General features: G+C 42.4%; 1 protein-coding gene across 2 annotated transcripts in view; it reads left to right on the top strand.

The window, feature by feature from the left end:
• Nucleotides 1–412: 412 nt before the first annotated feature.
• PRP40C (pre-mRNA-processing protein 40C) overlaps nt 413–16,095 on the top strand; it is a 55,967-nt gene continuing 40,284 nt past the window's right edge. Inside the window, exon 1 of one of the 2 annotated variants that reach the window (XM_087682958.1) lies at nt 413–786. The gene's annotated coding sequence lies outside the window, so the exon portion shown is untranslated. The remainder of the gene's footprint in view (nt 787–16,095) is intronic. The other variant, XM_087682956.1, reaches the window with a different exon arrangement.

Below are 16,095 nucleotides of genomic sequence, written 5' to 3' on the forward strand. Positions count from 1 at the left end.
GGTGTAGGTCCCAAGAAAATTACCCAATGTTAACTTCAATCAAGTAGCCCACTTAGCTTTGAAATCCATGGATATCTTGCTTTTCGAGAAAGAATAGTTTATTGTAGAAAATTAATGAAAAAGGGTGCTCTAAGCTCTCTCTCCCCCCCCTCTCTCTCCCATGTAGCAAAAAAGGGCAATGCTCTTGCATGCGATAGTGAACCCTTGTTACTTTTTACATTTTTGCAAATTGTGTCCTTTTAGTGTGTAAAACTATTGTGCCCATACTCATGCTTGGTTTGAGAAAGCACATGCCCGCACTCTCCGCAGGGGGCTCTCCGCGGGGGGGAGGGCGGCGCTTATGAGGCTACCTCACAAAGTTTGCTTAGTTCGATGCAAGGGACTAGATAGAGTGCCTTGGACACTCGGATTGTCACAACAACAACTATATAAGCTCTGCCCCTCCTTATAAGCCCCATGTCAAAAGGGCCTTAAGCAGAACAAGAAAGGTTTCAAAAAACTGGGGCGAGTGTCCGGCCGGTGTAGAGAAGAACATAACAAAATCCGCGAAGCAGACGAAGAAGCATTGAAGCTGGCTTTTCCTCGGACACGCTGAGTCGCCACACGGCGAGGAGAAACTAGGCACCATTTGCTCGGTCGAGGCAGGAAATTGCAACATCCAGCAGGTTTCGCCGGTCTCCGGGACTTCGCAGCATATATGCACCTTAACCGGCTTGTGAAGCATTTCGATCAGATAGAAAACACACAGAGATAGAGACTGCGCGCGCCGCACGGCTTTCTTTCCAGGTAACAGCTTACATGCCACCTGCATAGTTGACGGTATTTCTTAGGGTTAATAAAGGAATTCTTATGTTAGTGCTTTTATCTATTTGGCGAGTTCCATGCAGCTCTGCTTTGATGGTTTTTGTTCTTTTGCTGAAGTAACGATCTCCTAGCTTTGGTGACTTATCATGTTTCATCAACCTTCCATATGCACTGTGGATTTTTGTACCAATCTTAGCAAATCATTCACAGAGTGCAGTTGATTGTTGAGTTATTGAGATTACAGCAGTGACCATAGGCTGCTCATGCTGGATAGTATAGCACTTTCAAGAAGTTTTCTTCTAGCCACAGTGATGCTAACAGCTTCAATGATCGGATTTAAGTTCTTTGAAGCAAACATGAGATGAGAATTGACTTTAATTTTTTTTGTTGCACTTTATAATTGTGTTGAACCACACTTAGGAAGCATGGTGCAGTGTAAAATCCTCCAATTCAGTGTTTGACACATTTGTGAATTTTTCTACAATGGTTGTGAGAGATGAGATCTTATGAGTTCTTTCTCATGGTTTGTTTGGTACTTGGGCCTAGGTGATGCTTTTGCTTTTTCCAAAATTTTACTTCAACCACTTGTTATTTTGACACTTTTATTTGGAAGATGAAACGATCTATGCTTGAAAGTCCAATATTGATGTGTTCCGATTTCCTTGTCCATAGCTTTACAAATTGAAGCACATTCTTTACTTTTCGTTACCCAAAGTTTAATATAATGGCCTTCATCTCCATTGGGTCTAGTTTTTACTATCCTCACCAATAGACAATGTGCCTAGAGGGTTTATGGTCAAGTCTTGATAAGCCCAATATGATTTGATGAGGAATCGATTGTTGGCAACTTTTTAAAAAATTATTTGCGAGACATTGAATCGCATTGAGGTGTTGATTCACAATGGAGGCAAAAATCTTTAGTCGCACTAGAAGACATGTTGTGCAATTACATTGAATGCTTGTTTCTTTATGTGGGTCTGTTTCGTTTGGATTAGATTTAGAATTCTTATGTTGTAACTAAGTGGTGATCAAGAAGAGATGTATTGTTACCATTTACATGTGCTAGGGGCTGATTTATAGTCAAAGAGTCATGAAAGGTAAAAGAAGCATATTCATATAAAAGAATCTTTTTGGGTTAAGAGGGAAAGTAAGGTCAAAAGAGGTAATGTCTAGTCATAAAAGTTTGGGCAAGTAGAAGGATACTTGAAAGCTTATGTGATGAGTGTAGGGACACTTATCTATTCAGTTGGATCTTTACTTTACATAGCCTTTTTACATCAAGGTTGCAACTCTCATTATTTAGAGGCTTCCTAAAATCTAAGGACTCTTTGTGATTCTAGGAATCCCTTCATCAAAAGCATGTTATGAAGTATTTTTAAAAAGTGCTTGCATTGAAAACTGTCCGCAACTCAAGTAATTAGTCTCTATGTGCATATTCGGTAAACTTGTATGGTGATACAATCCATGATACCATCATTTTGACTTCTTTGCTTTATGAATCTAGCACTAGATTCTTTTTGTGTGCAAGTGAGAATCTAATATGTTCTAGTGTTGTTCAAGTTATGTAAGTGGTGTGTGTACTATCGATTGATATGGGTATGTAGACTTGAACGGCAATGAGACACAAGATTTAGAAAAAGGAGAGGCAATCTTACATGTATAAGTGAATGTTAGAGGGGCATGCACTAAAATGAAGTGACAAGATTATACAAGAGGGTGCCTCTATGTAGGCAACATGGAGCTCCAAGAAATCTAGAAGTGCCAAGAATCTTGCTAGCTACAAGAGAGGGGGTTATTAGAGAAAATGTCCCTATGCCCAGGAGAGGCTAGGAAACTACAATGTTTGCATCTCTATGTAGGTAACATGAAACTCCAAGAAACCTAGAAGTACCAAGACTCTAACCGGTTGCAAGAGAGGGGGCCGTTGAAGAAAATGTTCCCATGCATAATAAAGGTGAGGATACTACAATGTTTGCATCTCTACATAGGTAATGTGAAGTCCCAAGAAACCTTAGAAGTACCAGGATTTTGGCCAATTGCAAGAGAAGGGGCCATTGAAGAAGCTTTCTCCTTGTCTAGATAAGTCTAGGATGCTACTATTTTTGGTTGGGGTTTGAGTTGCCTTAGATTTGAGACCCCTCGGGTCCCTAGTCTTTGGGGTATTGTGAAGTGCCCAACAAAAGGAAAATATAGTGTAAGTTTGTTGACTCTATGTTACCAACAATAGATAATGTAATGGCATTTGCCTATTGTTTGACTTGCATAGCCACCAAGAAATTGCTTTCAATTAATTATAAAAAGTTTGGCTATTAAACCAGTCTAAAAAAGAATTGAATAAATGAAAACGAGAATTAGAATTTATGGTAGGGACAATTGGCTTAGACGTAACAACACGGGATGTAGGGGATGGGGGTCTGTAATATTTTTTGGACGCGTTGTCCCTTGCATCCTGAATTGGTTCATTTCATTTTGACCAATCGCCACAAGGGTAATGCCCCGACATGTTAGGGGATTGGGATGGGGGGAAGTGTGGGTGGGATCCCAAAAGGGGACTTTGTGGTAGGGGTACGTTGGACTCAACACATCAACTTGGGCATATCATGTTGTACCTTTTCTCATCTTCCCACACTGCTGCTGATAGCGATGCGTCATGCCTTCCTATTCTATGCACTAAGAACTTGCCATTATTGCTTAGTTGTAGTCTCCCTACTATTGTGCCCAATTAGCAACTTTGCCCAATGCCTAGTAACTAGTTTCTCGCTGTCTTTGCCAACTCCCAACCTCCAAGTTCTCTAAGCTACTTGTCATGTTTGTTGAGATTCTAGTTCTTGGGACCCTGTGGCTTGCCATCTCTGGCAAGCTCCTTAGGGCCCATCCTCTACATCCATGTCAAGAAAACATAAAATATTTTAGGTCATTGTCTTGGTTCTCTCTCTCCTTTCAAATCATGGTTGCCTCCGTAGTCATCATTGTCTCCATAATCTCTCACCTCTTCAACTTGCTGCCATGTTATTTGAGGTTCTCCAAGTGCTATTCTGTTTGTGTTTGGCATATTGGTAAACCACTAAAATTAGGGTTTGCACTAATCAGTTATTATTTTTTGGTATCTTCTATTTTATTATTCTTAAAACAGCCTCAAAAAGTAGGATGCTGATTACCTAAAAGAAATTGTGTTAGGCAAATGCACCAAAATTCGAGTCAGTTCTCATGAGGACATGTATTTTTGAAACCTCACTTACATGTGGATTAATTTTTAATCACATGATTAAGTAAATGATGCACATGTGAGCTGCAACTGGGGTTAAAGTAAATTTACGAGCTTGAGACCTAAAGAAATCATGGGATGTCAAAGGCAAAAGTTGCTATAAGTTATGCCGCACAGGTACTCGGTGGTATCTGGCGCTAGTTGTTGGCCTAAGTCATCCATTTGGCCATAAGTGTTAGTTGGTGACACTAGAGAAGTGGCGTTTAATGGTACCTAGTGCCAATCTGATGGTCAAAGATGGGGCACAGGCACTCGGGAATGGAGTGTGATTAAAAATTAATTCACATGCTAAGTGAGGTTTCAAAAATACATATCCTCATGAGAACTGACTCGAATTAATATAAATTCAGTCTGCAAGAGAGAGGGAGGGGAGGCTGTTGGTCTGATTTGCAGCCATTGGAGGACCTTTTGAGGCATCCAAGGGCAAAAGAAGACCAATCAACAGTAAGAGACATCATCTAGAGGCTGTTGAGGTAGGGCAGTAGCAGTAAATGAGTGATTTTCTTCAGTTCTTTGCATCTACATGCCGTTGTGGTAGGGCAACAGCTGCACTTGACTGATTTTCAGTTATTTTTTGTGACAAAACTCTGAATTTTCTCTCTTTACAGCTTTTCCTCTCATCTCCCAGCCATTTCATAGCCTTGCTTCGAAGATCTCAGCATTTGGACCCTTGGAGGTTGAGAAATTGCAAATTTCTCTGCTATAAACCCCAATTTACAACAGAGATTAGGGTTTAGCAGCAACCTTGGAAAGCGTGCTAGAAATTGAAAGCTCCAAGACTTGGATTCAACAAGGCTGAATGTGAATTTTAGTTGAATTTAGGTGGAGGACTAGCCAGCCGTTGAATTTGGGGCATTTCCATCGTCTATGAAGTGGGTGAAGGCCAATTGAGTGCCTAAATCAAGGAGCAAAATAGATTGAAGACTTGTTGGCCACTTTGGATAACAAGGGGAGTTGAAATACCGAAAGGGATTGGAAGAATCCCATTGTAAATGAACTTTTTCTTCATTAAAGCTAAAGAAATACCGAAAGGGGCGCCAATTTTGGGGCCAATCGGGTGTGCATTGTCCAAGATCAGTAGGTAAATTTGTATTTTCAGATTTACATTTATCGTTTGCTGCTGTAATTAAGTTGTAATCAGGGATTTACCACCCTATCCGAGGAGGAAGGCTAGTTTCACAGTTGTAGGTATCCCATTTATACCTTCCTAGTCACCACCTTAGCCTTCAACTTTCAGCCACCTACCATCACATTGCTGCCTATATCTCATTCGGAGCTATTGCTGGTCTATCTTCAGCTACTGCCTTCATCTTGGTTGCTGTCACTTGCTAGGAGAACATCACCATTAATGGACAAGGCTGTCCCAGCTACCAGCCATCTTGCCACATCATTAGCGACTTGCTGCCCATATGTTGACATCTTTCGGAGCACTTTATTACTTGTTTTGGGCTGTTGTTGCTGTGTTTTCTACTGGAGTAGGCCACCCTACTGTTGATATCATTATATAGTAGTATTTTGTTCCTGTTGTAAACCACAAAAACCAGCAAGCGTGCATTTCCTCTTGCTGTTGCAACTCTTTAAACTTTAGCAAATTCAAAAATAAGAGAGAGAGAGAGCCCCAAATAGCCAAAATCAAGTTTCTAAATGAGTTACTAGCTGCTTCTTAATCAAATCTCGTTTTTGATTAAGGGCTAATGAATGACTCGATCATTAATGTTAAGTGAGCTACCCATAGGACCAAATTAAAGCTTAGGGTGCGCTTTATACCTTAAGTTCCCTAAGTGAGCTGCTTGCTCGGCAAAACTTTCAATGTACTTTAATTCTAAGGTGCAATCTTTCAATGTAATGAAAGTTTTGTATTACACATTTTTTGTTTTGCCCTATCCTTGTACCATAGAGCATGCCCTTTTGTCCAATTGCATGTCTCAGGGTCAAATCTTTCACTTCTAGTATAATGGTCATTGTGCCAATGGCTTGGGGTCCTAGAATTAGAGTTCATTTTAGTTAAGTAATTAAGCCCATTTGTCGCAATTGCATGTGTTTATAAACCAAAGGCATATAGAAACAAGTACGTTGACATGTAACATAAAAAATAACTCTAGCAACATGTGCACTTTCTGCTGCAATATACATGCCCACAAGTGTAATCCACTCACAGTTGTCCAAAAATTATGATACTCAGTGCTATGATAAACATTCATAAAGAACTGCATATCAACATACACAATGTCTAGAACAATGATCATAGTAGGTCTCAAAGCAAATATATTGTCAGAATATAGTTTCTTGAATGAACATAAAGTATACTAAGCAACCATTAGATATTTAAGCATATCTAACTAGGAGTGAAAGTGCTACCCCCCTCTTAAGCATTAGACAATGCTTCGGATATGCACTTTGCTATGCCCAATGGAGCTATAACGAAAGTTGGCTCCAATTGAAATGCATGACAGTAAACTTTATCCTTAACCTTCCTTTCTTTATGTGCCCAAACGTGAATAGGAAACAAGGATCTTATCCAAATCATCAACTTCCAATTGAACCTCATCAATAGCTTCGACAGGGATAAACCCACACAATGGTCTCATTGCTCAATAGACTCACATGGAATGCATTATGAATCTTCTAATGACCAAGAAGCCTCAACCTATAAGCCACTTTATTGATCTCGTGATATGCTTGAAAAGGATTATCATAATGCATGCTTTAGCTTGGGAAAGAGACTTGCCTTTCCTTTCCATAACTTGGTCTTTTCAAGGTATAAAAGAACCCAATTACCCTGTGCTAACTCTAGGGCCTTGCAATGACGGTCTGCTCCTTTCTTTTGCTATGCTCCAGTCTTTTGGAGAGCTAGCTTAACACACCTATAGGCATCATCCAAATTCTCTACATACTTGTTTGCTTCAAACTATATTGTTGTAGGCAAACTCAACAAGTGGCAAATATTGTTCCCATTTTGACTCATGCCATGATATATGGCATTTCAAAAGACGGAAGACAATAGAGCTGGCCTCTTTAGATTAACCATTAATTTGTGGATGAAAGAAAGATGAAAATTTCAGCAAAATGCCCATGTTTTCAAATGTGCCTCTTCAAAATAGAGTAGTCATTTGTAGATCCTTGTTACACTGATGATAGACAAAGGCATACCATGATACTTGAAGATGTTTTACATGAAGACTCTTGCCATAAGATTTCTTGTCACAATTCTTATTCCATTATTCCTTGTAGGTGTCCCCAGAAGATTTAATATAAAATCCATGGCTATGCTTTCCCATGTTCTATTTGGAACATGTAGAGGTTGTAACAAGCTCAATGCCTTCTAAAGGTTAGACGCAACCTTCTAATTTAAATGCAGTTTTGACACTGGGCCTTCTAATGGTCAGATGTGACATCGTGGTCAACATCACGTCTCAAAGTTGGCCAATAAAAGAAGCTTAACTACCTTAAGAGTAGCATTAATGTCCCTATGCTTTGTATATGGTGGAGTATGGCTTTCAAGGAGAACCTTAATTCTGAGTTGCTTTGTGATACATAATCATCCATGCATTATTAAAAAACCATTTTTGAGAGTGTAATGCTCACGGTGCTAACCATCAACTATTTGATCATACACTTTGGCAAAGTCCCCATCCTTTGCATTCTATGTCCTCATCTCATGTAACTCATGTTAGCCAGTGGACACTGCTGAAACTTGTGGTTTCATAGACAATGCATCAACTACAAGATTCTTTGTACCTTCAGCCATAACATTCTTTTTACCTTCCACGTGCATTCTCTAAAAGTAAAACATGGATAAGTTTGCCCAACACATATGCTTCTTAGATAGCTTTGTTTGGGTGAGGATGATTTGTTTGCATAGTGAAATTAGCTGCGAGCAAAAAGTGTTTTCAGGTAGAAAGGGCGTGAATTACAGCCGACTCTTCTTTTTCATAGAGTTGTAAATTCTTTTTTGCACCTTCCAATACTTTCCTTTCATAAGCTATTACATGTCATTCCTACATCAAGATTGCACCAATGACAATCTTGCGTGCCTCACATTGGACAAGAAAAGCTTTTCGAAGATGTGGCTAGATCAATATTGGACCGGAACTAAGCTTTTCTTTGAACTTTTCAAAAGTTGCAATTTCCTTTTCAGTCCATTTGAAAGGTATATCTTTTTTTTTGAAAGCATAAAAAGGCGAAACAATCTCTACAAAGTAATGAATGAACTTACAATACTATAGGCACAAGCCCAAAAAACTATATACATCATGTAGATTTTTTAAATTGAGATCAGCTATGTATTGCTTCGACTTTCACTAGGCCCATATGCAACCCATCCTTGGATACTATGTGCCCTAAGAAGTGAATCTCCCCCAAGAAGGATTTGCTCTTCTTGCATTAATGACCAGCCTATGCTTTTTGAGTTTTGAAAATACAATTGCCAAACGATTCCTATGCTTTGCCTCATTCCTTGAATACACAATGATGCCATTAAAGGTGTCAACGAAAGAGTGATATGATTTGAAGACACGATCAATCATGCGATTAAATGGCCGAGGTGCATTTGTAAGCTCAAATGGCATAGCCAGAAACTTATAAAGCAAATATAGTCTTGAAAGTTGTCTTATGTACATCCTTAGGCCTAATGCGTATTTGATGGTATCCCACTTTTCAAGTGTATGTAGCTGAAAACTACAGAATCCTCAAACCGATGAAGGATATCAATCCTTATGGAAACAATTCTTGATGATATTCTTATTGAAGACATGGTAATCTATGCATATTTACCATGAGCGATCTTTTTTGTAGACCAGAAGCATATGTGAACAAAAAGGGTGATGAACTAGGTTGTATCAGTCCCTTTACTAACAATTCACTCACGACTCATGATTCCCTGTTATTGGACTACAGTAACCCTGTATGGTGCTTTGTTTGGTTGTGTATTACCTGACACTAGATCTATACTGTCACCAGGTGGTGATACTTTTTGCAGTCGTTTTCCTTATTTACTTATATAAATATTTTATTTTTCTTTTCTTTAGTTTCTGTTGCTTTTCACCCCTAGAATTCTCTTGGATTAAGCTAGGATCTTTGCATGGCCAGAAGAGGCAACCATTGGAATAAATTTGACTAATGGTTTGTTTGAGCCTTGGGACCGGATTGAATGGACACTGAAGAATAGAATGCCAGTGGTTTGGGACTGTGTGCTTAGCCACTGGAGATGGTGCAGGACAATGAGCCTGGCCAAGATAGAAGATGCACATGTTAAAATGCTCACGGAATAAAAGTCACCGTAACTAAGCCACATTACACTTTTTGATGTGGTTGCAATGATAAAAGTTACTCAGAACAACTTGAAGAATGTAAGGGTTACCATCCCTAAAATTTAGAGAGTTACTATTTTTGGACCCCAGAATCAGTTCGTGTCATTATCTTTGTTTTTGCACAATGATTAATTCTCTGATCTGTGCCGAGGTCAAATTTTGCACCGATCATGGAGAATTTTAGACCGGAAGGTTTAAACGGAAAAATTGTTATATGTATGCCATGTGGCACAAATTCCCAAAAGAGAGAGAGAGCATTTAAAAAAAAAACGTAATAGGCATGAGGGGCAGATTTGAGAGTGAAGTTTTGAGGAGCGGAGGGCAGATTGCTGCAAGTACATCAGCTATGGAGAGTACTTCTTCGTCTCTGACTCATGTATGGAGGTAGAGCTTGCTTCCTCTGGTCAATTCTCTCTCTATTCTCAAAAGAAATGCTCTGCATTATGGATTGATTTTATCGAAAGTACAATTCTGTGTTTTCTTTGCACTTTTGTTGAGGCAAGAGCCTCACTGTTGAGGTTCAAGAGCAGCTGATGGCTTCTCCGATGCAGGAACTAAAGAAAGTGATGACCATGCTACACAGGAACATGGTTTTTAAGCTCTGATTTAGTGCTGTTTGTGGGACTGTTTTACTGTTGGAATGATGCCAGGGTAAAAGGGATGCTGTTCTGGATATGCTGGACAGTAAAAACAATAAATACAAAGTTTCGCAGACTGCAATTCTGCACGTGAATCATTGAGTTATGGTCACAGAAAGTGTTTTCCTAAAAGGGATGTTGTTCTGGATATGCTGGATAGTAAAAAAACAGTAAATATAGAGTTTTGTAAAATGCAATTCTGCACATGAATCATTGAGTTATGGTCAAGGAAAGTGTTTTCCTAAAAGGGATGTTGTTGTGGATATGCTGGACAGTAAAAACAATAAATATAGAGTTTTGCAGACTGCAATTCTGCACATGAATTATTGAGTATAAGGTCACAGAAAATGTTTTTCTAAAAGGAATGTTGTTTTGGATATGCTGTATTGTCCTTATGTAGCTGAGATTTACTCAGAAAAGATGAAAACCAACTGCTCACATGTTATGCATTTTGGAATCATAGTTGCACTCGTACGTAGTACGAATTGGTTCGCACTATACGGTTCGTACCATACCGTACCGTACGAATTCGTACAAAAAAACAAGCACTTTTTTTTTTGTTTTTTTGCGGGGGGGTTGTTGTTGATTGTTGTTGTTGTGGTGGTGGTGGTGATTTTGTAGCCTTTATCGATCAACCAAGAAAGGTGGTGGAAGCTTGATTAGACTCCTTATACATGTTTGGTTATGATTTATCCTAGAGCCAAAGGCCATACATAAGGTATTCAAGCAGTTCCAAACATTTCTAATTGATGTCCTATCATTTTTCACAATATGTTACTGTCATCAATAAATAAATTCAGCACCATTTGAGAATCATCAAGTAGCTTAATCCTATCGATTTTACCTTTGTTCACAGCTCATTTTGCACCACCCAACCCAAAGCATTAGTACACATTGCTAATAAAACTAGGCCAGAGAATAGCTTGGGCTAATGTACCTTCTGAGAGTACACGGATTAGTGAATGTATCATCGGTAGCTACTTTAGCCTTAGCAATGCCAAACAAAACCATAACAAAATTCATAAATCTTTTACCAAAACCATTGGTAGGTTGTTTGGTAATTGTTGGTCTCACAGGTCATTTTGCCCTCTTGTAGACGTTAATAAAGCATCTCATGTCATTTCTCCTCTCTCTCTCTCTCTCAACCTTCTCTCTCTCAAGCATACATGCCTCTTATTTGTATGATTATTCATGTATGATGTATCCACTCCTATGTATATACTTGTAAGTTGTAGCGCATGTTGCGCATGCGGCATATACCATAGAGGTTTTGGCGTGTTACCCTCAAGTATCATCTTATATACTCCAATAGCATTGCTATTTAGACTCTTAACATTTGTTCTATCATCTATAGTTCAAAATAATGAAGTTAAATTTTTTTTTTTGTACTAATATCGTACCGTACCTTATAAAATCTTAAGGTACCATTTAGTATTGTATTTTATTGTACCGTACCATTCCGTACTTTTCGTACCTAACAACTACATTTGGAACATCTCATTTTTTGTAACTTTCCATCTTTTAATTGATAAAGAAATACCGAGAGGGGCGCCGGTCTTCGGGGCCAATCTGATGTTGAGTGAGAGAGTGAGGTTTTTGTTTGTGTGCGTGTGTAAAAAGACCAGGTATTCATTGAAGGAACTACTGCTTTATGTGAGTCATAGACCGGTTTCTTATACCATGATCCTTAAGCCTCTCAAGGGGAAGCTCTCTTGGCTTACTCTCTCGAAAACAATCCTTAAATTCATTTAAGAATTCCGTTCTTGCTTTATCCAACTTAGGATCATTGTTGGCACCATTTGTTACATAAACCAAGTACGTAGAAAGTGTGAGAGTGCGCAGCAAAAGAAGAACATGAACACAGAGGAGAGGAGAGAGGAAGCAGAGAATGAAGGAAGAAAGTCTGCACTGACTGAGATGAATGCTGAATACACTGGAATGGACAGAACAGTCCCTGCACGCAGCCCGGAGCGTCAGTGAGGGAACCAGGACAGACTGGAAGCAGAGGCAGCACCAATGCCGGAGACGGAGACGGAGAGAGCAGTGCTGTACCTGCAGAGCATGAATACAGGACTGACTGGGGGGGGCTGCTATAAATAGCCCCCAGCCAGAAAACTGGCCGACCAGCTAAACTGGCCGACCTGGCCAGATCTGGCCGACTATGGCCAGATCTGGTCCGACTGACCAAAACTGGTCCGACTGACCAGAACTGGTCCGACTGCCCAAAATAATGGGCAGTCACCCCAAAAACAGCCCAGATCTGGGCTGTAAAATGCCCAAGGCTGCATGCTGACTGAAGCAGCCTAAAAACACACTGACAGAGCTCCTCTGTCTCCTGTCAGACTCTGACAGGAGCTCACAACCAGGAGATGACAGACTGAGACTGAATAAGAGCAGGCTAACACCCCCTCTCAACTCCTGGGAGAGTCTGAAGACCCAAGAACCGCATGTGATGAAGCAGAGAAGCCTGAGGCAACGGCTTCGTAAAGAGATCAGCTGGATTGGCCGCCGTAGGACAATAGACCACCACCAGCTCCGAATCCACGATCCGCTCTCGAACATAGTGATACTGAACCTCAATGTGCTTCGTACGAGCATGAAACACCGGGTTCTTGGCCAGAGCAAGAGCACTCTGGTTATCCACGCGCAGCTCCGTAGGTCCGGTCTGGGAAAAGCCAATCTCCGCGAGTAAGCGACGGAGCCAAACTGCCTCCATAGCGGTCGAACATAGGGCCCGATACTCAGCCTCTGTAGAAGAAAGGGCCACAGTAGGCTGCTTCTTGCTGCTCCAAGAGACAGCACCAGATCCAAGGGTGAAAGCATAACATGTAGTGGATCGTCGCGAATCCACATCACCTGCCCAATCAGAATCACTCCATCCAGAAAGGGTAATCCCATCTCCATACATGATCCCAAAGGATCGAGTCCCCTGCAAATAGCGAAGAACCCGCAAGGCCGCCTGCCAGTGATCCTGGGTAGGAGTCTGCATAAAGGAAGACAATAAAGCCACCACAAAGTAGATATCCGGCCGAGTGTGAAGCAGCCAGATAAGAGAGCCGACAAGGCACCTGTAACGGGTGGGATCGAGAAGAGGAACTCCAGCTGTCAAAAGCTTGGACTCAGGGTCCATAGGGCATGAGATAGGCCGACACTTAGCCATATCAAACTCCGAAAGAAGCTCGGAGATGTACGTGTGCTGCGAGATAAAAATGCCCTGTGCCATTTGATAGATCTCCAGACCTAGAAAGAAGTGAAGGATCCCTAGATCCGTCATGTCAAACTCCTGATGTAGAATGGACCGTGTATGCTCCACCTGCTGAGTGTCGCTCCCTGTAATGATAAGATTATCCACATACAAGATGAGGAACACCGAAAGAGAATCCACAACCCGTAAGTAGAGGTTGGGATCATAAGCGGAGCGCGCAAAGCCACTCTGTAGAAAGAAGCGGTCAATCCGCTGGTACCAAGCACGAGGATCCTGCTTTAGGCCATAAAGAGCCTTCCGCAGCCTGTAGACATGATCCTCCTTCCCCTGCACAAGAAAACCAGGAGGTTGTGAAACATAAATCTCCTCCTCAAGAACGCCATTCAGAAAAGCAGACTTGACGTCCATCTGATAGACAGGCCAACGGTGATGAGCAGCAAGAGCCAAAAGCACTCGGATGGTGGACATCCTAGCTGTAGGAGCAAAAGTCTCAAAGTAATCCAACCCTGCACGCTGGGCAAAACCCTTGGCAACAAGCCTAGCTTTGTGCTTGTCCAAGGAGCCATCTGCAAGATATTTGGTCTTAAAGACCCATTTCACACCAATTACCTTCCGTTTCGCGGGACGCGGTACAAGCTCCCATGTATGGTTTCGCTCGATGGAGTCGAGCTCGGCCTGCATAGCCTGTCTCCAAATATCCTATGCAAGAGTCTCCTCCACAGTGGAAGGCTCGGAATCCTGAAGAATCTGTGACATAAGAGCATAGTTCACACATAGTGAACTGTCCCGCTGGGCCTGTAAACGGGCTGATCGACGAGGACCTGAAGAAGAAGCAGGAAAGTGAGTAACACCTGAATCTTGCATGAGCCGGCGATACCATAAAGGAATCCTGAGAGACTCCTTCTGTGAGGGAGACTGGGGGGTCTCCGGAACCTGTAAAGCACCCAAATCGGAGAGGGACTCCCCCTCACCGAGTAAAGGTAAATCCTCCGCATCTGAAGAAGGCTGTATATCCCATGAAGATCCCGAAGTGGCGGTAGAAGAGCTCGTAGAAGACGAAGGCACATCCACCAAAGGGGAAAGGGAAGCCGAAGGAGGAGGAATATAGGGGGTGCTAAGGGTGATCCTGGAAGGAAGTAAAGGGAGAGAAGGTGGGGGGGGTCCGTCGAAGATGAAGAAACATCTGAAATAGAACCATCAATCGGATCCTCAGAGGCCGAAGCCTCATCAAAGATCACATCCCTGCTCACCTCAACCTGCCAAGTCGTCGGGTCGTAGAGCCGATATCCCTTCGTGGTCGTACTATAACCAACGAAGATAAGCTTTCTCGACTTAGAGTCGAACTTCGTCTTCCTCTTCTTCTTGTCCACATGGACAAAAGCATCGCACCCAAAGATGCGAAAGTGGGACACGGAAGGCTTCTTTCCAAAGAAAGCCTCATATGGAGTCATGTCCTGTAACGCCGAAGTCGGAGAGCGGTTGCGAATATGCACCGCTGTAGCCACCGCCTCACCCCAAAGGAAATGAGGAAGACTCCTATGCTCCAGCATAGATCGGGCCATCTCAATCATGGTCCGATTCGCACGCTCCACCACACCATTCTCTGATGGTGTGTTCGGATGGGAATACTCCACCCGAATACCATGATCCCTGCAAAACTGAGAGAAAAGGTGAGAAGTGAACTCTCCACCGTGATCAGCTCGAACACCACGGACCTTGGAAGTTGTTTGGGTCTCCACAAACACCTGCCACTCACAGAAACGGGAGTACGCCTCGCTCTTGTACTCCAAGAAATAAGGCCACACATAACGACTAAAGTCGTCCACAATCAGCATCAAATACTTGGCCTTCCCAAGGGAGGCCGTGCCCATAGGTCTGCAAAGGTCGGTATGAACCAACTCAAGCGGAGAAGTAGCCCTCCTAGAAGCAACCTGCGGGTGAGGCTGCCGGTGCTGCTTGCCCCTCAAGCAGCTAGGGCGTAAAGTGTGAAGAGGAGGGAAATCAGGAAGTCCCTCCACCATCTTCCTCTTAGAAGCCCGGCAAAGAGAATCAAGGTTCAAATGACCATACCGAGCATGCCAGAGCAGCCCAAGCTCATGGGAAGCCCGCGTAGCCAAGGCTGTGAGCGTATAAAGCCCACCCTCCTGTGTACCTGTCCAAAGAGCATCACCTGTAGAAGCATCCTCCACTGTGACTGCATCCTGAGTAAAAATGACTCGGGTACCTAACTGAGTAAGACCATGCACAGATAATAGGTTAAAACCCAAATCAGGCACATAGAGAACTTTGGCGGAGGAAGACCGCCTGTCAGAAAACATAGGTAAAGTCCCCACTCCATGAACAGGAACTTTAGAATTGTCACCAATGGTGACTGTACCCCCTCTGGAACGAAGATCCTGAAGCCAATCCTGACGGAAGGTCATATGTGAAGATGCTCCACTGTCGACGAGCCAAGGCTTCTCCTGTGTGGTAGAAGCTAGGGCAGTGTCTTCCTCAACAAAGAGATGCACAAACGCAGATTCTGTTGTGGCTGGGGCCGCCTTCGAGTCCTTCTCCTTAGGCTTCAAATGGGGATACTTCTGCCAACACTTCTCCTCGGGATGAGTGCCCTTCCCACAATGGGGACACTTGGGCTTCTTCTCCTTCGCATCCTTCTTATCTTCCTCCTTCTTGTCCTTGGACTTCTCCTTCTTTTGTTTCTTCTTCTTGCCACCACCTGTGGCAGCCGTAAATGCCTTGGTGGAGCCATTGGCTCCCACCTCTTTGAGTCGCTCGTCATGCTCCAAGACAAGCGGGGAAAGCTCCTCCCATAGGAGAGTTTCACGGGTTCTCGTAGTGATGAGGCTGGTGTAGAAGACATCATAACGGGGTGAT

The sequence above is a fragment of the Lygodium microphyllum genome, chromosome 8 (assembly GCF_053477565.2).
Source record: "Lygodium microphyllum isolate KBCC chromosome 8, Lygodium_microphyllum_v1.1.10, whole genome shotgun sequence".
In the NCBI taxonomy this organism is placed as follows: domain Eukaryota; kingdom Viridiplantae; phylum Streptophyta; class Polypodiopsida; order Schizaeales; family Lygodiaceae; genus Lygodium; species Lygodium microphyllum.